Here is a 25,528-nt window from a genome sequence, read left to right as displayed (position 1 = left end):
CAATTCAATATTTTTGGGAGCCTCTCCATCCTACATACACGTTGATAGTAAAAACAATGGTACATTTTTCAAAAAACTGCTAGTGCTTATGTAAGCACTATAACATCATATATGGTTAAAGAGTATCAGTAGGTAGTGATGCGGGTTGCAGCAAAGGAACCCTTTGAAATACACTCATTGAAATAGAGTTTATCTACAAAAGAGAAGTCTTGGAGGCTCAGATCAAGGAGATATCTAAGATACATGAGTTGAACCCTTGAATTGGGTCCAGCCCTGCATCTGATCAGAAAGCAGCCACCTGTCACACAGAATGTAAATCCAATCTCTGGGAAGTCCAGTTAATGGAAGTACAGAGGACCATTCAAGGGGCAGTAACGTTGAAAGAAAAACAACATACTACCGGAGTTCAGAAGGTAAGAAGGGGGTTGAGTAAAATTCTGAATAGTAAAGCACTATATGGCCTTAAGAATATTGACCAGACCATTGACAAATATTGCCTAACCCTGAATACATCTCGGTAGGCAGAGTACAATATCTATAAATGTACGTGGCTTAGCAATAATCCTGTACCCCCACACCCCCCAATTGTTAGTAAAGAGTGAGATAAATAAACACAGTATCACTGTACAGGAAATAGAATAGGGAGAGTTGCAAGATTGCTTCCCACTGGAAGCAAGCGTACTGGTGACAAACTTGGATAAGGAGGCAATCACCAACATTGACTGAATGTTTATTGATAACCTGCCGGATATAGTTTTGACCCTTAATAGGGATATTGGAGGTGGTCCTGGGTGACTTTGATGACATAGACAGGGATAAAGCCTTAATGTATTGGAGGCAGGTGGTGATCCAGGCCTACTGATTAAACTCAAGATCTCGGATAGGATCTATTATCAGAGGGTCCAACTGCACTGCAGGGTCTGGGTGATTGTCCCAAGGTGTGTCTGCTGTGTGGAGTGCCAGGGAATTTTAAAAATGCAGTTTGGGAATGCTCAGCCTTACAGATCTCCTTAATGAATATGCATGCAGAACCACGTGAGGTGTTGGAGATGGGTTTTCAATTATGTCTCAAAATGGTGATACTGGCTCTGAGTAAAGAACTATGAATGGTGTCATGAAGAAACATACCTAGATAATGGGGCAACACTGCGATTCCCAACTTACATACCTGGAGAAAGGAAATGGACCAGTAAATATCATTAGAGAAGCCAATATAAAGTGGTAGGGTGTGCCCATGGATTGTGGAGAAAATATTAAAATATATGGGAGGAAGGGTAATGGTTCTTGTGTTTGCATTAATAGGTCATGGGTCATCTGAAGAGTGTAACACAAAGAAGAGCCTATCTCTAATCTTACCTACATGGAGATACCTGGCTGAACCATTCACTTGTTTTATTTCCTCACAGGATTGATCCTTAATATTGCATGCTTAGTGAAGTGTTAATGATTAGAGGATTATAAGTTAAAGGTTTAGCAGGATTGTGATAGTTCTTGTTCTTAAAATAATTGTCTTGAATCACACAGAATCCACAATTATTTAGTAAATGGAAACAGGAAAATATTTTGATTCGATGGGTCAAGGGCGAAACAAGACAATGTAATCAATTTACTTCATTTTGCTAGCTATTGAGATTCTAGGAGGAAAATATCAGGGACCCTGCTTTGTCCCTAACATATACTCACTAAAGTCCATATACGTCCATCATTTTTAGAGAGATTAAACAGTGTCCTCAATAAAGCATGAGAGAGGATGGGCAGGGTTACAGTGCTCGTACAACAGAAAGACATATTTAGTGAGGATTCTGAACAAATATGGAACGACAAAGTGTGCACAGCTCCCTACTGCCAAACTCATCAATTATGTTATTTACCACGTCCCTGTCTTATAACATAAGCATACCCTTGAGTTCCTCTGTTGGTTCGCTGGAGGTAATCTGTCACAGCAGTTTGATCACTTTCTGTGGCCCTCGCCACCATTATTTGGAATTTCCTGCAGCCGCCCCAGATTTTGCTCCCCAAAACCTCGGCAATTGAGTATTATCTTTATATTTTACATTGTTGAGCTAAAACATGTAATACTTTACTTTCCTATTGGTTGATCACTAACTGTCTTCCATATTTTTTTTATTCACACAAGATTTGTGTAACATTTCTGTATGTTTTGCCATTATTGATTCTTATCATTTTATCTCTTTTTGTAGTTTTTATGCAATTTATGTTTTTCCAGTTTTATCTGCCATTTTCTCACACATCCATTAAGGCAATTGCATATACTAGCTATATAGTTTCATATTTTTGATTAAAGCAATAATCTAAAAAGTATACAACATCTATTTTGTATAAACAATGGATCATACTGGTAGGTTGGGTACACATGTTGAGTACACAATAGGTTTAGCAATATAATGAAATACACAACTCTATGAGTGGTAACCACGTTTGCATTACATGTCACTATTCATTCGTTGACAGTTTTCTAGGGACACAACTTTCTGAATTCCCAATTGGAATTTACCTGTACGTAAAGAAGGCAAGGCTGCACATCTCACACAAGCACATATGTCACATTTACACACTCATATTACACCTTAGCGTATCTCACCTAATGTACGCATTCACACAATACACTTGTTTCCAGGCGTTCATATGATTTGCAAACTAAAAATCTATTTGATTTGATGCCTTATACATTTTTATTTCAACTGCATTTATTTTGCCACTCTGTGTGCGCAGTATTGTGACATGAACCAATTCCAATATCAGAGAACGGACCGAAATGAAAATAAAATCCAGCATCAAATTAATCTCCAGATTACATCAAAATTCCAAATAAAAATATGAGAGCGCTCGTCCTTTGATTTAGTTTTATTCACTGAAACATTTACATCTATTGATTCGAACTTCTTCTGAGAACATCCTCAAATTGAGCTGTTCTCCAATCTTATCAGTGAAGAGCCTTGCATTCACTGAAAATGAAGCTTTTTTTCAAAAACGATATGTTGCCGTGATGGAATTTCAGAGGAAGCCACAGTTTGCAATTTCTAGGCATGCTCCATAACAGTCTTAAAGTGGTTTCCGTTCACAGTTTGAGCAGGGCTGTTTGCTAGTTTTTATTATATGTAACTGCTGCATATGCTATTATGTGGTCTCGGAGGGAAAATTGCACAGTGGCCCAACAAATGTAGAGCTTTCTTGATGCTTCTAGAGAGGAAAAGCACAGTCAATTACCTTAAGTGGTTTCTCAATATCTTTTTTGCATGCATTGCAATGGAACTTTCCTTAAGGTATATAGGTGTTGCTTGCCCTGAGAAAGGTCAGGGAGTGAAATATAAAACTCATGAAAGTAATTTTATGGAGGACTTGTAAGCCACCAGCATGCCATGTGGGCGTGAATGATCACATAGCTTGTATGCCACGGGGAAAGTTCATGTAGAACAGTCTTGCCTCTTGATCACACAATTTTTATGTTGGTTCTAAATGACAGTTTGTGTTCCTATTTTCTCTCTTGGCGACTTTATATACTGGCCAGATCGTTTCCTGGACGTTCACACTATAAACAGAGTGGGAATCTGGACATGTGTTGAGGATTTATACATTCATTCATTGCATTTCTAACAACATAGTTGAGGAGGGGCAACCTTTTATCTATGCTCTTAATTATGAGATAAGCATAGTATAAATATCAATTCTATGATAGACTATCCAAGTCATAGATATCTATATACAGAAATTATGACTGCTGAATATTGACTACGAATACATTGTAAAGATAAGCATATGTAATATAATGCAGATGTACTACTCTTAACCACACATTTACTTGCCCAAAAATGTGTCTTTGCCTCTCTTATTTTATGCTGTTTTTATAGGTAATATGGGTTGTATTTGATGCAGAAAACCTCAGATGCATACAGTCTGCAGTCAATCCCTGCAGGGATTTGACCGTAGGGCCTGGCCTCTGGCCGTGTGTGTCAGTCTCTCACCAGTTGGCCAACATCTGCAGTGTAGACCCTTTGGCCATGCACAGTAAGGATTGGCCACAGATCATGGTCCTGCAGCCAACACTGTGTGGAAGACCAAACCGCTGTACATGGCCATGTGCCACGGGGATGACTGTAGGGCCTGCCCACCAGGCTTCTGGCCGTGTGCATTGATGTTGGTCACAGATGCCCAACTCTCCGTGGGTGACTAACCGTTGCCAGGGGTAAGGCTGTGCTCCACACTCCACTGTTAGATAACCCCTATAACACACAGCCTTTTGGCCAGTCTACATAGCCAATTCTCTGTTGGCAGTCAGCTATTCCTTGGTAGTGCACCCAATGCATGCTGTGGACACCTAAAGGTCTTGCACAGTGTTAGTTGGAAATTAAGTACATCATTTTAAAAAACATTGAAATTCACTTAAAAACACGCTTAAAAAGTGATGCAGTTCTGGTTCAAACATGTAAAACCACTAAAATTCACCATTTCTGGTTATAAAAGAACACAGCAATGCCCTAGCTCTCTGGGTTCTTCATGCCCAACACACCTATTTGCCAATGGCACAGAAATACAAAAACAGTTAGCAGGAGAACATCATGCCATGAGTTATGGCGGGTGTTCTGGCAATATTTGCTTGTAAATATTCACATATTTTACCTAGTGGTGATGGCCACTGGGTTGCTAACGTTTGGACCATAATTCTATAGGAGAAAATGTTTTGATCTGCTTATACCTTTAGCACAGTTTGATGAAACATTCCCAAAAAATGTTCTTTCACCTCACCTCCTTCTCATTAAAATTTGGGGGTGATCCACCAAGTGCAGGACCAGAAAAAGGGAGGGTGGGCTGCCTCAAAATGCATTTTCCCGATTCATTTTTCCACAGGAAATGTAAACGCAGCTATGACTAAAGTTACAGTATGAAATAACACAAAACTTGCCAACAAAATAGATTTTGGTCCTGAAAGTGTGCTTTTTGTGATTTGGTGTAAATCCATTAAGTACTTTTGCAGAAGTTAAGGTTTAAAAATTATATATAACAGGCCACTGGGATCAGTGGACCCAACAGATCATAGGATTTAACCTAAGCAGCTGCCACCACATCAACAAACATACAGCCATCTCAGGGCTATTAGACTCAAGCCCCATTCATGAAAAAAATGAAAAAGCAACATATGGGGCACCCGGTAGGGATACACTGCCCCCTAGGCCTGGTTTGCCGGTCCTAGAACAACCAAACCTGGGGCCAAAAGCACAATTAAAAAGTGATGCAAAATTGCTGAAAATTCTTGGAGGATCTGCCGACCTTGTGCAAGTTGTTTTATTTTTTAAAGCACAGGCTCCTGCTAGTTAAAAAGAGAAACTCCCTGGGATAGGACAGGGACATGTCAGGGATGTGTCTAAGTCTAAACTCCTCCCACCCTGCAGAAGCAGAAAGCTGGTCCCGCTGGGTGGGCGCGCGCACATAAGTTGCCAAGCTTTCGCAGGACAAAGGCCATACACAACGTGGTGTTGGTGTTAGGTATGGTAATAAAATGTTACTCTACATTTAAAAATAAGCTAGAAATTCACCCCAAAAAACTAAAGGTTAAAGTGAAATTAAAGTTAAGTATGGTACATGTTAGACCTGGCATCTTTGGCGTGGCTACCCAAATCTTTTTGCCTCTACCTCCTGTATTTTTGATGCTGTGCTGGATTTCGTTTTTGCTAGTTCAGATGCAGGGCGGGCAGTGGCCATTTCAGTAGGGGTTTGACCCCAGAAGAGTTACAAGAAAATCAAAGAGTAAGAGAATATGAATTGGAAGTCTTGAAGATGAAAATAAAGCAATTAGAAATGGACAAGGAGAGAGAAAAGGCGGCGGAGAAGAGCAAAAGTGCCCGCGCCTTGGAGGAAAAGAAATTGCTTCTGGCTCATGAGTTGAGCGTGAAAGAACTGGATCTTAAAGCCATGGAGGTGGATACCAGTTCAAATGGTGGCAGCGCACAGGCAGTGCAGGGGGGTAAAGTATACATTCCCACAGACCTGGTGCAGAATTTTATGCCTGGTTTACTTCTTATGAGATTGCATTGAGAATGAATGGTGTGCCTGAACAGCATTGGGGGCGGGTCTGTGGAAACATTTTGAGGCGTCTGGGAGGAGTGCTCTAGAGCCCTTAGAGATGGTAGGTGCCATGACCTACCCCAATATGAAGGAGGCCCTATGCCTCAGGTATAGCCTTACTCCACAGCAGTATAGACTGCAGTTTAGAAACTCCAAGAAGAGAGAGTCTGAGACTTGGATGAAGTGTGTGAATTTGTACTCACGTGCACTGGAAGGTTGGATAAAGGGCAGTAAAGTAACTGATTTTAAGGAGTTGTTGCATTTAATCAGTTGGGAGCACTTGAGTAGTCTTAATGTTCCAGAGCTGTGCCAGCATCTTTTAGACAGCAAGCTGACAGACCCCATTGAGCTTGCTAAGGAGGCAGACCAATGGACCAGTACCAGGGTCCACGGAGGAATTGTGGTTACCACAGCCAAAGGTGGGCAGGATCCCCAGCAGAAGAGTGGGGGGGACAAGGGTAACCAAAAGGAGTTCTCACAAGGGCCCCAAAATAGTTCCCAGGGAAAGGAATCCCAACCCCCCAGACCTATACAGCCATGGCCCCCTAAGGGCAGGCGGGACAATAGAGATAACAGAGACAACAGGGCTCCGCCTACCTGCTATCACTGCAACGAGGTGGGCCACATAGCTCCTAAATGTCCCAAAAAGAATCTAGCACCCACTGGTGCTCCAGCCCCAGGGTTAGCGAGTGTAGCTTTGGGCGGGGATTTGATTTCCAGTGGGGAGGAGGGTTTAGCAGTTATGTCCCTTGTCTCTCTAGGAGACCAAGAGATGTTCCAGGAGACCTTACTGCCCTTGAACACTAAGAAATATGGGCAGAAGGTGACCGTCAATGGGAAAGAGATAGAGGCTCTGAGAGACACAGGAGCCAGCGTGACATCCGTGAGGTGTCAGTGGGTGTCTGAAGAGCAGATCGTCCCTGATGTACTCCGCCCTGTAGTGGCCGCTGACAGCTCAGTGCGCCTCTGCAAGTTGGCACATGCTCCCTTTGAATGGGGGGGGAGTCTCTGGTCTTTTGGCTGTTGTTGTCAGTGATGCCTTGCCTGTAGACTGTCTGCTAGGTAATGACCAGGAGAGTTCTCCATAGAAGGATGTAGAACACAGAACTCATTTGGAGATGTTAGGATTGCCTCCGTGGATCTGTGTGACCACGCGTGCTATGGCAGCCAGTAGGGGTGATTCAGCAGAACTGGAGCCTGAAACATTGGCTCAGAGACCTGCCAAGCGAGGAAGAGGCAGAGGCAGAGGGAAACCAGCCCCAGCCATTCTCACAGTCCAAGAGGGAGCAAAACCTGAGGACCTACCAGGGAACAGGTGGACGAACTGGGCGACCTACCTGAGTCCAAAGATCACTACATCTACTGGGAAGATGATTTGTTATATAGCTAGCCTAAGTTTGCTGAGCCCGGTGCAGCCCGTGTGCTGGTGGTACCAGCACGCTTCAGGAACTTCCTAATTGGTCTGGCTCATGATGTGCCTCTCGCAGGACATCTGGGGCAAGCCAAGACCTACCACAGGCTTGTCGCCCACTTCTACTGGCCCCAGATGAAGAAGCACGTCAGTTGCTTTTGCAGGTCTTTCTAAACATGTAAGGCCAGTGGCAAGACGGGAGGGAAGTGCAAGGCACCCCTCCAACCCTTTCCTGTGGTGAGCACCCCTTTTGAGTGGGTGGGCATCGACATCGTGTAGCCCCTGGACCCCAAGACGGCCTTAGGCAACAGGTTCATCCTGGTCTTGGTGGACCATGCCACCCGGTACCCGGAAGCAGTCCCTCTCAGGACAATCACAGCACCCGTGGAGGGCCGTGCATTGATGGGGATCTTTTCCCGTGTGGGGTTCCCCAGAGAAGTGGTCTCCGATCGTGATACCAACTTCATCTCTATGTACATGTACATGAAGTCTCTGTGGGAGGAGTGTGGGGTAACTTATAAGTTCACCACTCGTTACCACCCTCAAGGAAATGGGTTTGTTGAAAGGTTCAACCGCACCCTAAAAGGTATGATTATGGGCCTAGCGGAGCCCATGAGACTGAAGTGGGACGTCTTTCTACCATGCCTGTTGTTTGCCTACAGAGAAGTGCCTCAGAAGTCCTTAGGGTTCAGTCCCTTTGAACTCCTGTATGGCCAACCTGTCAGAGGACCTCTCACACTGGGGAAGGAGCTGTGGGAGAAATCCCGTGGGAAACCCCCCAGTATGTGTTCAGCTATGTGCTGGCCATCCGCAACCAGACACAACGCTTCAGGAAGCTCGCTCAGGAGAACCTGGAAGCTAGCCAGGAAGAAATGAAAAGATGGTAGGACCAGAATACCACTCTGGTCGAATTTCAACCTGGGCAGAAAGTGTGGGTGATGGCGCCAGTGGAGCCTTGCGCACTCCAGGACAAGTGGACTGGGCCAAATGAGGTGGTGGAGCGCAAGAGCGAAGTAACCTACCTATTTAACTTGAAGACTCCCAGGCAGCCCCTAGGAGTCTTGCATGTGAACCACCTCAAATCACACTTTGAGAGGTCTGAAGTGACAATGCTCATGGCTACAGATGCAGGAGGGGAGGAGGATAGTGATCCTCTCCCTGACATCCTGGCAGCCAAGGAGCAAGACGGGTCAGTGGATGGTGTGGTCCTCTCGCCCACCCTGATCCCAGAACAGCAATGGGATTTTCGCCAGGTGTTGGGTCAGTTTTCCTCTCTGTTCTCCCTGGCCCCAGGTGTCATCAATTGGTGCGTCCATGATGTGGACACTGGAGATAGTCTGCCTGTGAAACAGACATTTTACATGGTAGCTGACAAGGTCAGGGCCAGCATCAAGGAAGAGGTTTCCAAGATGTTGGCGCTAGGGGTGATTGAGCCCTCCAGCAGCCCCTGGGTTAGCCCAGTGGTCTTGGTGCCAAAAGCTGCTGCGCCCGGTGCCATTCCAGAACTCAGGATTTGTGTGGACTACCGTGGGTTCAATGCGGTCACGAAGACTGACGCACACCCCATCCCCAGAGCTGATGAGCTTGTGGATCGTTTGGGAGCTGCCCGGTACCTCAGTACATTTGATTTGACTTCTGGGTACTGGCAGATTGCCTTAACTGATGGGGCCAAAGAGAGGTCTGCATTTTCAACGCCAGAGGGGCACTTCCAGTTCAGAGTCATGCCCTTTGGGTTGAAGAATGCCCCTGCCACCTTCCAGAGACTGGTTAACCAGGTACTGACCGGGCTGGAGGAATTCAGAGCCGCATACCTGGATGACATTGCTGTGTTCAGCTCCACGTGGGAAGAACACTTGCAACACCTCTGTGAAGTGTTGAAGGCTCTGCAAAGGGCAGGCCTCACTATCAAGGCCAGCAAGTGCCAGATAGGGCAGGGATCTGTGGTGTATTTGGGACACCAGGTGGGTAGCGGCCAGGTGATACCATTTTGACTTGGGAGCCCCCCCAAGACCCAGACAGAGGTGAGAGCCTTTTTAGGACTCACCGGGTATTACAGACGGTTTGTCAAGGGATAGGGCATGATCGTTGCCCCTTGACAGAGCTGACTTCTAAAAGACAGCCCAAGAGAGTGAATTGGACCGAAGCCTGCCAGACTGCTTTTGATGCCCTGAAGGCTGCCATGTGCACAGCACCGGTGCTCAAGGCATTTGACTTGTCCAGTAAGTTTATAGTGCAGACAGACGCTTCAGAGCATGGTGTGGGAGCAGTACTCTCACAGATCACTGAGGATGGCTGGGACCAGCCTGTAGCTTTCATTAGTAGGAGGCTACTCCCCAGAGAACAGAAGTGGAATGCGATTGAAAGGGAAGCTTTTGCTGTGGTCTGGGCCCTGAAGAAGCTGAGGCCCTACCTGTTTGGGACTCACTTCCGTGTTCAGACCGACCACAGGCCCCTCAGATGGTTAATGCAGATGAGGGGTGAGAACCCAAAACTGTTGAGGTGGTCCATCTCCCTACAGGGAATGGACTTTACGGTGGAACACCACCCTGGCACAGAACCCGCCAACGCTGATGGTCTGTCCAGATTTTTCCGCCTTAGTGAAGAGAACTCCCAAGAGGGTGGGTAGTTCTCCCCACTTTCAGGTAGAGGGGACACATGTTAGACCTGACATCTTTGGCGTGGTTACCCCAATCTTTTTGCCTCTACCTCCTGTATTTTTGATGCTGTGCTGGATTTCGTTTTTGCTGGTTTAGATGCTTTGGACACTCTGCCACTACTGATCAGTGCCAGAGTGTAAGTGCTCCCTGTGTAAATTGTTATGATGATTGGATAAACATTATTGGAATATTTATATCACCAAGAAGTTCCAAGCAAAGTGCACTGGGTGTGCCAGGGCTGGTGATGACAAATGCTACTAGTGGGCCTGCAGCACTGATTGTGCCACCCACATGAGTAGACCCAAAATGGTGTCTCAGGCCTGCCACCGCAGTGCCTGCGTGCATTCTGTGAACTGCCATGTCCTCCTGGTCAATGTCACCACTGACCAGGCCTAACCCTTCCCTTTTTGTGCACATTGGTCACCCCTATGGAAGGCCCAAGGTACCCCCCTGGGCAGGGTGCAGTGTATGTGAAAGGTAGAGCATGTACTGGTGCAGGTGACATGCTCTGGTAGTGAATTACAGCCATTTTCGTTTTTCACTATTGTAAAGCTATCTTGCTCCATAGGTTAACATGGGGGATGCTGGCTACAGTGGCTTACAGCATATCTTCCCATAGGAACAACATAGGACATAAGAGTCTAGTATCCCTGAACTCAGAATTTAATAACACATCTTTTAGGAAAGGTTGTTTTTAGATCCTATGTTTGAGAACAGCACTTTTAGAAAGTTGCTGTTCTCTTGTCTGACCTTTCTGTATGCCTGGGCCTGTTTGTGTATTGACTGTCTGGTTTGAGAGTGACAGGGGCTGGGGATTCCCCAGGAGGCTGTCTGAGTCAGTCCTAGGCTGAAAGACTGCATTTGCAACTTGAGTAGTGGGAGGAGATAGCACCTGGGCCTGAATAGGGCTGTGCCTGCCTTCCACAATGCAGGCTCTACCTCCTGCTTGGTGGCTGACGACCCGCCCCTCACTCTGAAAGGAAAGGAGAAGCCAGGAAAACAAAGTGCTCAAGAAACACCCCGAACTGGTTCAGACCGGGCTCAGGACACACATGCAAAAAGAGAACAAATACCTTTAGGGGTATAAGTACAGGACCCCTGACTACAGAAAATTAGATCATCCTGGAATCAAGAAGGAACCTCTGCCAAGGAGAAAACTGAATCTGAAGAAAGAAGACTGTCCTGCTGTTGCTCTGCTGGACTGACCTGCTGTTGCTTTGCTGCCAATGAGAGGGGAAGGACTTTGCTGTTGTGCTATGTCCCCTGTCTTGAAGGAATCTCCAAGGGCCTGAGAAGAGCTGGCTCCATGTTCTGAAGTCCCAGGAACAAAAGGACTTCACCCCCAGCTTCCTTGAACTTTGCTGAGAGAGTTCTGTCCTTCCTAGAGTGCTTGAGCCAGTTGTGGGGCCTCTGGAAGTTGTACCTGTGCTGGGAAGCTGGAAACTAAGATTGAGAGACTTTTGTAACTGAAAAGTTATCGCATCGCTCGCTGCGGAGCGCATCCCCGACAGTGCGAGGAAATTCCCACTGCTACGAAGGCCGAGATCGTCGCAGTGCCTGTTGCTACTGCCAGAGCCGTTGCATCCTTCGTTTGCGGTACACACCAGACCGGTGCGGGAAAGACTACCATCGCTGCGAGTGTCGTCACAGAGCCTGTCATCGCTGGGTGAGAACGCCGCCCGCTTGCTTGCGGACCGCATCACGTCGCTGTGAACATCGTCGCAGATCATCACATCGAGGAGCTGCGAGAGAGAGGATCTCCGCTGGATCGCGCATCGTCGCCCCGGAGAACGCCGCAGCCCCTACGAGATCGTCGCATCGTGCTTTTGCGAGAACAAACTTCCTACGGAATCTACGCACCGGAATCCATACAAATGGCCTTCCTCCCCATACAGACCAGATTCGTTGCAACACGCCCGCTGCTGAGGCGGGGTTGTCGGATCGCCTCGCCAGGGTCTCAGGAGCAACGCATTGCTTGTTTTCTACTGCCCCAGCCTCTGCTTTTGGAACTTTGTCGCAACTAAAGGTACTGTGAGCTAAACGTGACGCAACTGTGAACTTTTCACGCAACTGTGGATTATTTTTATCGCAACCTAAAGAACTCTTTTGAAACCATATTCTTGAACTGTGTATGCTGGATTTTCATCGTTTTGGTCTTGTGTAGTTTAGATTAAATACCTTTATTTTTTCTAAACTGTTGTGGAGTCGGTTTGGGGTGTTTTCACTGTGTTACTGTGAGTGTTGGTACAAATACTTTACACATTGCCTTCTGATTAGCCTTGACTGCTTGTGCCAAGCTACCTAGAGAGTGACCAGGGGTTATCCCAGAGGGTTTCCTCCTTACCCTTACTAGAATCAAGGGTCCCTATTGGACAGTGGTACCTACCTCTGCCAACTAGAGACCCAGGTTCTAACAGTACGAATATCTTGCTTTGCATTAAAAAAAAACGTAGAAATGCACAAAAAAACAAAGGTTAAAGGGACGTTATATTTAGGTGAAAATGTCAGTGAAAACATACCATTTTAAACAAACAAAACACTGAAATTCACCAGATATATTTTTCTCAAGTAACTATAAATCATCCCATAAACTAACCATAATTTGCACCCTTCCCATTCACTGCTTATGACCTCACATATTACATCACTCATGACAAGTTCTAGGATTTCATTGATAAAACGACTATAACATCTGAAATGACATTTAGTGATAACAAGAGAGTAAGTATTAGTGTATCAGTGATTGTATAGGAGAGTAAGTATGTGTTAGTATCTTTATGAATAAGTGAGGTGGTGTGTGGATAACTGTAAAGGTGATTAAAGGGGAGTGTGATTGATTCCTTGCATGACTGAATGGGTGTGTGAGTAACTCTATGGATAAGTGGTGATGTGTGAGTGTCTGTATAGGTGTATGAGTGCAAATGATAGTGCTGTATTGATAAGTGACTGCATGTATGAGTGATTCCATGGGTGAATCAGTAGACGTGTGTGTAAACCTAGGAATCAGTGAGTGGGTATGTGGTAACTGGTATTGGTGTGTCTATGGATTCTAAAATGGTAGTCTTTATTTTGGAGTGGGTGTATCAAAGGTTATAGTAGGATTTGACGAGGTGCAACAGATTATCACGTGGATGATATAATCAGTGATGTCATCAGTGATGTCATTTGAGATGTCATCAGTGATGTCATCAGTGATGTCACTTACCATGTTATGAATGGTGTAATATGTGACGTCATAAGCAGTGCATTGCAGGGGTGAGGTTATTGTTAGCTCAACTAACTATTATGGCCGGAGGTCTTTAGTTTTGTACTAGCTAAATGTCTAACTAACTAAAACGTCCCTAAAACCTATGGCTTTTTCAGCGAATTTTTATGTTTTTTAAATGGTAATTTCTAACTATAACGTCCCTGAAACCTATGTTTTTTCAGTGAATTTCTATGGTTTTTTAAATGCAAATTTGTAACTATAACTTCCCTGAAACCTTTGGTTTTCTCAGTGAATTTCAAAGGTTTTTTAAATGCTAGTTTCTAACTATAACATACATGAAACCTATGGTTTTGTTAGTTTGTTTCGGAAGGTTTTTCAAATGATAATTTCCCTGAAACCTATGTTTTTTCAGTGAATTTCAAATGTTTTTAAATGCTAATTTCGAACTATGTCTACAGAGGTAGGACATGTGAAGAAAGACGAAGAAAAGTGCAGAAAGAAGCAAGAGATATGCAGAAAGAACCAACAGAGGTGCAGAAAGAGGCCTTGTTGCAAAGTCATGCTGTGCCCTCAATGTTTTTCTGACTGGTACTGGTGGTAACTGACTGTGATTAACCAGGCCCAGAGCCAGTGCTATGCTGAAAGACAGTTAGAATACAGGGAAAACACCTACATACACTAGGGTACACTATGGGTTGGGGTACTCCTGTGATTGGCATGACCTCCCCTATAAGGCCCAAGTACATAATAGGGCAGGGGGATTAAAACTACCTCTAACTCAGAGGTGCAGAAAGAGGCAAGAGAGGTGCATAATCACACAAGAAAGGTGCAGAAACAGGGAACATGGGTGCAGAAAGAGGCAAGTAAGGTGCAGTAAGAAGCAAGAACAGTGCACAAAGAACCAACAGAGGTGCAAAAAGAGGCAAGAGGGGTACAGAAAGAAGGAAGAGAAGTGCAGAAAGAACAAGAGAGGTGCAGAAGGAAGCACGCAGGGTGCAGAAAGAAGCAAGAGGAGTTCAGAAAGAAGCAAGAAAGGTACTGAGTGAGGCAGGAGTGGTACAGAAACAAGTAAGAGAAGTACAGAAAGAGGCGAGAGAATTGAAAAAAGAAGCAACAGAGGTTTAGAAAGAAGTAAGAGAAGTGCAGAAAGAAGCAAATGAGTAGCGGAAAGAAGCAAGAGCAGTTCAGAAAAAACCAACAGAGGTGCAAAAAGAGGCAAGAGGGTGCAAAAAGAGGCAAGAGAGGTACAGAAAGAGGTAGAACGGGTACAAAAAGAAGGAAGAGAAGTGCAGAAAGAGGCAAGTGAAGTACAGAAAGAAGCAAGAGCAGCGCAGAAAGAACCAACAGAGGTGCAGAAAGAGGCGCAAAGGATGCAGAAAGAGCAAGAGAAGTGCATAAAGAGCTAAGAGAATTGCTGAAAGAAGCAACAGAGGTCTAGAAAGAAACAAGAGAAGTGCAGAAAGAGGCAAGTGAGGTACAGAAAGAAGCACGAGCAGTGCAGAAAGAACCAACAGAGGTGCAAAAAGATGCAATAGGAATTCAGAAATAGGTAGAAGAGGTGCACAAAGAAGCTTGAGAAGTATAGAAAATGGCAAAAGAACACCAGAAAGAGGCAAGAGGGATGCAAAATAGGGAAGAAAGGTGTAGAAAAAAGCAAGAGCGGTGCAGAAAGAAGCAAGAGGAGTACAGACAGAAGCAAGGAAGAGGTGTGCAGAAAGAGACAACAGGGGTGCAGAAAGAGACAACAGGGGTGCAGAAGGAAGCAAGAGATGTGCAGAAAGAGGCAATGGAATTGCAGAAATAGGCAAGTGAGTTGCAGAAGGAGGCAAGTGAACTGAAGAAAGAGGAAAGAGAGTTGCAGAAACAGGCAAAACTGATGCAGAAAGAGGAACTGGTGTGTAGACAGAGGCAAGAGAGGTGCAGAAAGAGAGAAGAGGGGTACAGAAAGAGGCAAGAGGAAAGCAGAAAGAGGCAAGAGAATTTCCGAAAGAAGCGGTAGAGGAGTAGGAAGAAGCAAGAGAGGTGTACAAACTGGCAAGAAAGGTACAGAAAGAAGGAACGGGGTGCAAAAAGATGTAAGAGAGATACAGAAATTTGCATAGGAGGTGCATAAAGGATCAAGAGCAGTGCAGAAATAAGAAAGAGAAGTGCAGAAAGAAGCAAGAGAGATGCAGAAAAAGAAAGGCATTAGGGATGCAAACATTTGCAAAGGAGGTGCAGTAAGAAGCAAGAGTAGTGCAGAAAGAACCAACAGAGGTGCAGAAAGAGGCAAGAGGAGTACAGAAAGAGACAAGAGGGGTGAAGGAAGAAGGAAGAGAAGAGCAGAAAGAATTAACAGTGGTACTGAAAGAGACGAAGGGTGCAGAAAGAGGCAGGAGGAGTGCAAAAAAAGCAACAGAGTTGCTGAAAGAGGCAATAGAGGTGCAGGACGAGGCAGGAGAGATGCAGAAAGAAGAGAGTGAGGTTCAGAAAGACACAAGAGAAGAACAGAAAGTGGCATGTGGGGTGATGAAAGAAGCAAAAGCGATATAGAAAGAGGCAAGTTAAGTGTAGAAAGAGGCAAGAAAAGTGCAGCAACAAGCAAGGGAAGTGCAGAAAGGACAAGCGAATTGCTAAAAGAAGCAACAGAGGTGCAGCAAGAGGCAAGAGAAGTACAGAAACAGGCAGGAAAGGTGAAGAAAGATGGAACAGGGGTGCAGAAACAGGCAAGAGAGCTAAAGAAAGAGGCAAGAGAGGTGCAGAAAGACGAGAGTGAGGTTCAGAAATAGACAAGAGAAGAACAGAAAGTGGCAAGTGGGGTGATGAAAGAAGCAAGAGCGATATAGATAGAGGCAAGCAAGATAAGTGTAGAAAGTGGCAAGAGAAGTGCAGAAAGAGGTACTTGAGGTGCAGAAAGATGCAAGAGTGGTACAGAAACAAGCAGGAGAAGTGCAGAAAGAGCACGAGAATTGCTGAAAGAAAAAACATAGGTGCAAAAAGAGGCAAGAGAAGTGCAGAAACAGGCAGGAAAGGTGCCGAAAGAGGGAACAGGGGTACAGAAAGAGGGAACAGGGGTACAGAAAGAGGCAAGAGGGATAAAGAAATTTGCAAAAGCGAAAAAGAAAGAAGCAAACACACTGCAGAAAGAATCAACAGAGGTTCAGAAAGAGATAAGAGGAATACAGAAATTTGCATAAGAGGTGCATAAAGGATCAAGAGCAGTGCAGAAATAAGAAAGAGAAGTGCAGAAAGAAGCAAGAGAGATGCATAAAAAGAAAGGCATTATGGATGCAAAAATGTGCAAAGGAGGTGCAGTAAGAAGCAAGAGTAGTGTAGAAAGAACCAACAGAGGTACAGAAAGAGGCAAGAGGGGTACAGAAAGAGACAAAAGGGGTGCAGGAAGAAGGAAGAGAAGAGCAGAAAGAAGCAACAGGGGTGCTGAAAGAGACGGAGGGTGCGGAAAGAGTAAAGAGGAGTACAAAAAGAAGCAACAGAGTTGCAGAAAAAGGCAATAGAGGTGCAGGACGAGGCAGGAGAGATGCAGAAAGAAGCAAGTGAGGTGTAGAAAGAGGCACCAGAGGTACAGAAAGGGGCAAGAGAGGTGCAGAAAGAAAGAAAGTGAGGTTCAGAAAGAGACAAGAGAAGAACAGAAAGTGGCAATTCGGGTGATGAAAGAAGCAAGAGCAATATAGAAAGAGGCAAGATAAGTATAGAAAGAGGCAAGAGAAGTGCAGAAAGAGGTACTTGAGGTGCAGAAAGATGCAAGAGTGGTACAGAAACGAGCAAGAGAAGTGCAGAAAGAGCAAGAGAATTGCTGAAAGAAAAAACATAGGTGCGAAAAGAGGCAAGAGAGGGGCAGAAACAGGCAGGAGAGGTGCAGAAAGAGGGAACAGGGGTGCAGAAAGAAGCAGGAAGCATATAGAAATTTGCAAAAGAGATGCAGAAAGAAGCAAGAGCAGTGCAGACAAAACTATCAGAGGTGCAGTAAGAGGTAAGAGGGGTACAGAAAGAGGTAGAAGAGGTGCACAAAGAGGCAATAGTGATACAGAAAGAGGCAAGAGGGGTACAGAAAAAAGGAAGAGTGTGCAGAAAGAAGCAACAGAGGTGCTGAAAGAGACCAGAAGGGTGCACAAAGAGGGAAGAAGGTTGCAGAAAGAGACAAGAGGGATATAGCAAAAAGGAAGAGAAGTACAGAAAGAAGCAACAGAGTTGCTGAAAGAGACCAGAAGGGTGCAGAAAGAGGGAAGAAGGGTGAAGAAAGAGACAAGAGGGATATAAAAAGAAGCAAGTGAGGTGCTGAAAGAGACAACAGAGAGTCAAGAGAGGTCCAGAAAATAGAAGAGATTTGCAGAAAGAGGCAAGAGAAGTGCAGAAAAAGAAAGAAATGTTCAGAAAGAAGCAACAAAAATGCAGAAAGAGACAAGAGAGGGTAAGAAGGAAGCAAGAGTGGCTTGCACACCATTAGTTATGTTATGTTATGTTATGTTATGTTATGTTATAGGTAGTTTTGTAGCGCGCTCTAATACTCAAGAGTGTACTGGCGCAGGCTCATACAGAAAGGCAGTGGGTAGTAGTAATTACAGCGTCATCTTAAAAAGATGGGTTTTTAATGATTTTTTCAAAAGATTAAGATCCTGAGAGGCACAGAGCTTTGCGGGGAGGGCATTCCATGCGACAGCTGCTTTCACAGAGATGGACTGTCCTCCTAACCGTACCCGCTGAAATTGTGGCATAACCAGCCGGCATTGATTAGCCGACCGGAGAGGGCGGTTAGGTACATACATAGTGAAGCATCGCCTCAGGTAGGGAGGCCCTTGACCGTGAATGGCTCTGTAAGAGAAGACAAGGGTCTTGAACAATACCTGTTGGGCCACTGTCAGCCAATGTAGACTACGCAGATGCTGCCGGACACTAGATCTCCTCGAGATGTTGAAGAGAAGTCTAGCCACGGCGTTCTGTAAAATCTGAAAGCGGTTGGTCAAGTAGGCAGGAATACCAATAAACAGGGCATTGGCGTAATCAAGGCGAGAAAGAATAAGGGCCTGCACCACTGTTTCTTTGGCCTCCCTCGGGAGCAAGGGAAAAAATCTACGCAGGGCTTTGAGGGTAGCAAAGCATATACTGGTTAATTTCTTGATGTGATCCTCAAATTTAAGGTTTTCCCCAAACCACACTCCCTGATTTTTTGCAGGGTTTCCCGTCGAATTGGGGCAAGGAACATCAGATGGCCACAATAGTTCTCTAAAGTTGGTAGGGAACTGTCCATAGAGGAGAATTTCTGATTTCTTTTTCGTTGCACTTCAGTTGTGCAAGTGCAAGCCAGCGGAAGACTGATGAAAGGCAAAGCTAGACAGATGAAGATCCAGGTCATCGCCAGGCCAGGTAAATTGAAGCTGGGTGTCATCAGCATAGGCTATAATTTTTGCGCCCAGTTCTTCAGCCAAAAAGATCAGGGGGGGTCAGATAAATGTTAAACAGCAGGGGGCTTAAAGTAGACCCCTGAGGTACCCCAGTGGTTAGTACCCTGGCCGAGGATGAATAAGGAGGTATCCACACCTGCTGGGTTCGATTGTCCAGGAAAAAAGTCAGCCACTCCAAAGCAGAGCCGGTAATGCAGATGGAAGACAGCCAGGTGAGAAGGAGCTGATGGGGTACCGTGTTGAAGGCGGCGGAGAGGTCCAACAAAATCAGAGTCGCTCTGCTGCCTCAGTCCAGGCACTCCCTGATGGCCTCAGATATTTCAACCAGAGCTGCTTTGGTGCTATACGCAGCACGAACCCAGATTGAGCCGGGTGCAAAGCATGGGAGGCCTCCACAAACGCACCCAACTGGGGAAATGCCATCTTTTCACAGACTTTGGCCAACACTGGCAGCAGGGAAATGGGTTGGGAGTTAGATAGAACCGAGGGATCCAATCCTGATTTTTTTAGAAGCGGCAGAAGTTTGGCTTGCTTCCAGCAGATGGGAACTGTGGCTGTCAGAAAGGAGAGATTAATAATCTCAGCAGCCTTGGAACAGACCACCTCCGCCACCCCTCCTAACACTCGAGCAGGACAGGGATTGGTGGGAGACTCAGACTTCATGGATTTCAGGACAGCCAGGAAATCTGCTTCATCTGGAGGTAAAAATTCCCTAAACTGATGATAGAGGGGCCCAGGGGAGGCAGTGTTAGCAAGGGGATATTCCTCTGATTGAGACAGGCTGTGCACAGGCTATCCTGAATTTACGCTATTTTATCAACAAAGAAGGAGGACAGGTCCTCGCACCACTTTTCAGAGGATGGCAGCGTTGGTTGTTCAGTGCAGGGGGCGAGAAAGCTCTTAACGATAGCAAAGATTTCCTTGCCGTTGTTCTTGGCCTTAGAAATCCTGCCTGCGTAATAATTGCCTTTAGCCGACCTAATGGCAGCATAGTATTCTCTCTGGGCTGCGCGGAGAGCCATTTTAGACACGTCTCCAACAACGCTCCCGTTTTTTACATCCCAGCTTCATTTCCCTCAGAGTGTGTGAAAACCCTGGCTTAGAAGGAGAAGTGGGATTTGTGCAACTGGTGCCCGGGTTCGCAGAGGACTCAACCCCCCAGCCAATCCAGGAGTTAAAATGCTGCACCGCTTCAGATAGCTCAGAACCCAAGATTGGGCGGCCCTGAGGTAGAGCGTCAGACAGAGCAGGGAGGTTAATCTTCTGGGGGCATACACTAGGAGAGGGGGCAGAAACACAAGACTGCTTCTCTAAAGACCAGGTGAACCTGATCACATAATGATTGGACCAAGTAACATATTCAGGTTCCGATAGGAATAAGTCAAAGTTAGAACAGACTAAATCCATTAAGTGACCCCCGGGCATGCTGTGTAAGCTGGGCTAAATTCAAGGAGTCAAGCAGACTTCTTGAATCAGGAATATCAGAGACATCAACATGAATATTGAAGTCCCCCATAAGAAGAAACTTAGGAAACCTTAATGCTCGTGGCACAATTACATCCTACAAGGCATTGAGAAAGGGCCCTGGTGGCCCAGGGGGACGATAAATCAACATGCCTCCCAGCGTGGAATGAGGGGTAAGAACAAGGGAGAAGTGAAGAACCTCCCCTTTGCCCAGTTCACCTGATGCCTCATAAGAAAAGGCCCAAGTGTCCCTAAACACAACCGCGGAGCCACCTCCTCTCCCCATTAAACGATCAGCCCGTATTATTTTAAAGCCTTTGGGAATGGCGAGCTCCACCACCGGGGCACAGGAATTGTTTAACCATGTCTCAGTGAAGAAGAGTAAATCAAGTCGTCCCTCTGACAGAAGCTCAAAAACCTCGGCAGCATGTTTGACCATGGACCGGGCATTAATTAATGCTGCTGAAATCGTAGTATTGGTGTTATTTTGAGGAGCAGGGACAGCTGTGGTAGGATGGAAGCAGAAATGGCAGGAGGGGCAGACTCTGGAAGAGCAGTCAGCAACCTCCCAATGTGTATCAGCGTTGCACTTGGCAGTGTTTAGTGCTATTATCTCCTCACGGGTATACCTTTTTTTACTTGCCCACTGCTCAGAGGAAAAACGGGTAGCATGTCGGGTGCTAGGCACGCCTGGGGCGTGGACGGGCGCAGACGGTCTTGCCTTTGGCGCGCCGGCGGCACGCCCGCTGTGCGGCCGAGATGACATAGTCAATTTATATGAGAACCTCCCTCCCCCAGCTAGAGCGCTGCCACCAGTCCAGCAGGGGTCCGGGACAACTCCCAAGATGGCCACCTACCCTCCACTCAATCGGCACAGCAAGCCGCGGTGAAACGGGGCAGGGAAGACACACCTTGGTACCACCAAAAGGCAGATGCAGGTAAGCGATAACAGAAAATGAATTTTGCAGTCAGGGGCAGCTAAATAACAAATTAAAATGAGCGGAAGCGTTTTTACACAAGACTCAAACTCAGTGGCACATAGGGAGTGAGAAGCACACTATTAAAAACGGAGCACAAAGAAATGTATCCTGCCTCTGCAGAGCAAATGGGGTTGAGTAGGAGCTGCCACCACCTACCCTAGTACCTATTTAACACCCACATTTAGCAGTATGTTCTAGGTTTGCAAATGGATTTCCACCACACTGTCAGACTTGTCACTGCCTTATTAGTAACGTTTGAGCTAGACACAAGCTTTTTTTGAGTATGGAGCAGATGATTGATTATGTGGCTAATGCAGAAAATGTATAATAGTGCGAAAGTCGGTGCAGCCAAACAGTCGGATAATTTTAGTGGCCCTGCTCATACCTCTGACTAAGTCCACAAGTGCTTCTCAGTGATTATTTTTTGCCTCACTGAGTTCATAGTTGAGCTTCTATGGAAATGAGGAAGACTAAACCTGACATTATCACTCCACAATAAAGTCTACCATACCACAAATTACTCTCAATAACCCATAATCCTACTCTATATAACTCCTAGACACTAAATACCACATACTTTCTATTCACATAATTTCACTGCCCAATTTACCATATAATTCCACTACTCATAACGTACATCCACTCCACTTCACTCCAAAAAACATTAGTAAAAAACTTTCACATTTACAACTCCGATAGCTCTAACTCTCGCAAATGCAAAACCTATTGCATTGAAAACACTTCTTTAACTAGTAGACACGTTTGTAGAGTAGTGGAGAAAGGGTGCTGGGCCTCCGACCAGCACTCAGGAATTCCGCTGCTTAGGACTTACTGGAGGTACCAGGAGGACTTCTTGGTCCCCAAAGTCCCTCAGGAGTAAAGTGGACTTCATCCCCATCCCGTAGTCTGCTAGAAGACGCATTTGCAGAGTGGTGGAGAAAGGGGGGTGAGACCTCCAAAGACGTTTTAGCAATCCCACTGTGTGGGACTTACGTGAGGTCATTTATTAGAAAAACCAACTTGCCAAGTTCAGAGTTAAATGTCATTTCCTAACGCGTTTCCGAGCCAAACATGCTCCTTCGTCAGAGGAATAATCACTGTGAACGGCAACATTGCTCCCAGGCACTTACTCACGCATGCGCTGACTTGATAGCCCGCACCTGGGCTGAACAATGGCATGCTGGTGCCTGTAGTCCAAATACATGAGCCAGGTATTCCCAAGTGGGTTCCGTTTACAACAGCAACAGTTTCTAAAACACATCACACCCCAGTGGGCCTCCGGGCCTTGGAAAGCTGGAAAGTAAACTCCTGTCTGCTGTGCCCTTTAACCAACAAGAAATCCTTTTCCCATCAAGGGCCCCACACTGAACTGTCGTGGTGGCATCTTTTCTGCGGCCGGGCTGCCGCATTAAATTCATTCAAAAGGTGCCCTGAGGCGAAAAGACGCACGCAGCAGGCTGACATGAGGAGTTTACTTTCCAGCTTTCCAAGGCCCGGAGGCCCACTGGGGTGTGATGTGTTTCTAAAAACTGTTGCTGTTGGCGGGGTACTCGTGCAGTAGTTGTACACGGTGAAAAAGTTGAAAAAAAGTAGAAGTCCGGGTACCTGCATTGTGTGGAGTTTTTTATTAATGTTAGGAGGGTAGGCTTGATAATAAGTCCTTGTTAATTCCCATAGAAGCCTATGTTCCGGTGTTAACATGGGCTTCTATGGGAAATAACAAGGCTGTATTATGAAGGCCATTATCGCCGTTTTATCAGCAGTTTCCTGCCAATAAAACAGCGATAATTTTAACACCGGTCCTTGATAATATGCACCTAAGTTTAGTGGTAAAAAAAAAGAGCAATGGGCCATATTATCAACAAAAGGCGATACATTATCAGCAGGAAACTGCCGATAAAGCGGCGATAATGGGCTTGATAATATGCCCTTGTGAATAACCATAGCAGCCCAGTTTAACATCAGAACTTGGGCTGCTATGGGAATTTAAAAGGGCCTATGTTTTTTTTATTAATGTTGGGAGGGTGGGCTTGATAATACTTTCTTGTTAATTGCCATAGAAGCCAATTTTCTGTTGTTAACATGGGCTTCTATGGGAAATAACAAGGCTGTATTATCATGGTCATTATAGCCCTTTTATCGGCAGTTTCTTGCCAATAAATCAGCGATAATTGTAACACCGGTCCTTGATAATATGCACCTAAGTTTACTGGTCAAAAAAAGAGCAATGAGCCATATTATCAACAAAAGGCGATACATTATCGTAGCTTTTATCGGCAGGAAACTGGCGATAAAGCGGCGATAATGGGCTTGATAATATGCCCTTGTGAATAACCATAGGAGCCCAGGTTAACACCAGAACCTGGGGTGCTATGGAAAGTTACAAGGGCCTATTATCAAGCCCATTATCGCCGCTTTATCAGCAGTTTCCTGTCGATGAAAGTGGCGATAATGTATTGCCTTTTGTTGATAATATGCGCCTTCATTTCTATGATAATATGTAAAGGTTTCCTTTTTTGTTGGTGTAGTAGTTGTACTCTCTTCGCATGCTCAGCGTCGTTTCGAAGCCCACATTTTCTTTTTCTTCAAGTTCAACAAGCAAACCTTTCTTTATATCAGTTAGTAAATCTGTTGCTTTCTTTTTCCGGTTCGTGTGTGTCATCCGCTACTGTACTTTTGTACAGTATTAATAGTCATATTCTATGGGAAATAACAAGGCCGTATTATGTAGCTCATTATCGCCGTTTTATCGGCCGTTTCCTGGCAATAAAACAGCGATAATTTTAACACCGGTCTTTGATAATATACACCTAAGTTTACAGGTCAAAAGAAGAGCAATGAGCCATATTATCAACAAAAGGAGATACATTATCAGCGCTTTTATCGGCAGGAAACTGCAGATAAAGCGGCGATAATGGGCTTGATAATATGCCCTTGTGAATAACCATAGGAGCCGAGGTTAACACCAGAACCTGGGATGCTATGGGAAGTTAAAAGGGCCTATTATCAAGCACGTTATCGCCGCTTTATCAGCAGTTTCCTGTCGACAAAAGCGGCGATAATATATCGCCTTTTGTTGATAATATGCTCCTTCATTTCTATGATAGTATGAAAAGCTTTCCTTTTTTTTTGGTGTAGCAGTTGTACTGTCTTTGCATGCTCAGCGTCGTTTCGAAGCCCACGTTTTCTTTTTCTTCAAGTTTAACAAGCAAACATTTCTTCATATCAGTTAGTAAATCTGTTGCTTTCTTTTCCCAGTTCGTGTCATCTGCTGCTGTACTTTTGTACAGTATTAATAGTCATATTTTTTATATATTTATTTGAAAGGTAGTGCCGAGGAGCCAAACGTTGATTACGTACTTCGTCCATCGCCATTTTAGTAGAACTCAGTAGTTTTCAATCCTAGTCTTGACTATCTTACTATAGTATTTCAACATTATTTTTATTGTGGGCCGTCATACCCCTCCCCCACAAAATAAAATAAGTATGTCATTTTTTTAAATTAACTTTTATTAAACAATAAATATAAACGAAACTCAATTATAACTATATTAGAACTGGAAAAATAACTTAAACAATGTTATAACCAAATTGTGAAATGGATTCCAAAAGGTGTCCGATTGTTAATCTGCAAAAGAAAAAGAAAATTAGAGTTCAGAATTATGTAGATGTGAGTAAATGAGCTGAAGCATTACGGGGCATATTATCAAGAACGGCGATAAAATTATCGCCGTTTCAGCGGCAGGAAACTGCAGCTAAAGCGGCGATAATGGGCTTGATAATAATCAAATCAAATCAAACAAATTTGTTAAGCGCACTACTCACCCGCTAGGGTCTCAAGGCGCTGTTGTGAATTCCCATAGCAATGCAGGTTGTGGTGTTAACCTGGGCTACTATGGGAATTTACAAGGGCATATTATCAAGCTCCTTATCACCGCTTTAGCAGCAGTTTCTTGCCGCTGAAACAGCAATAGTTTTATCGCCGTTCTTGATACTATGCCCCCACAAGTTTTGGTAACTCTACGGTTTTACGTGTACAGTGTGACTCGTACATTCCAGTTCTGTTATAGTGCTGCGTTCAACTGGTGTCTATATGGAAGTTCCTATTGCGTTACTGACGCCCGTTATGGCGACTTATTTATAATGCATTCCTGTGAAGGCTTTGTAGATCTAGGCCTTTGTGCTTACCGTTGTATAAACCTTGCAGATAAACATTCTAGGCAGTTGGTGTCACAACTTATTCTGAACAAGTCTTCTACACATCTACACGTCAAACACAGCAGTGTCTAAGTTTAAGAGAGAAAGAGAAATGATGTCACAGAGAGTGA

The sequence above is a fragment of the Lissotriton vulgaris genome, chromosome 5 (assembly GCF_964263255.1).
Source record: "Lissotriton vulgaris chromosome 5, aLisVul1.2, whole genome shotgun sequence".
NCBI classification, from domain to species: Eukaryota; Metazoa; Chordata; class Amphibia; order Caudata; family Salamandridae; genus Lissotriton; species Lissotriton vulgaris.
The sequence above is the reverse complement of the archived record's forward strand: the minus strand, read 5'-3'. Positions refer to the sequence as shown.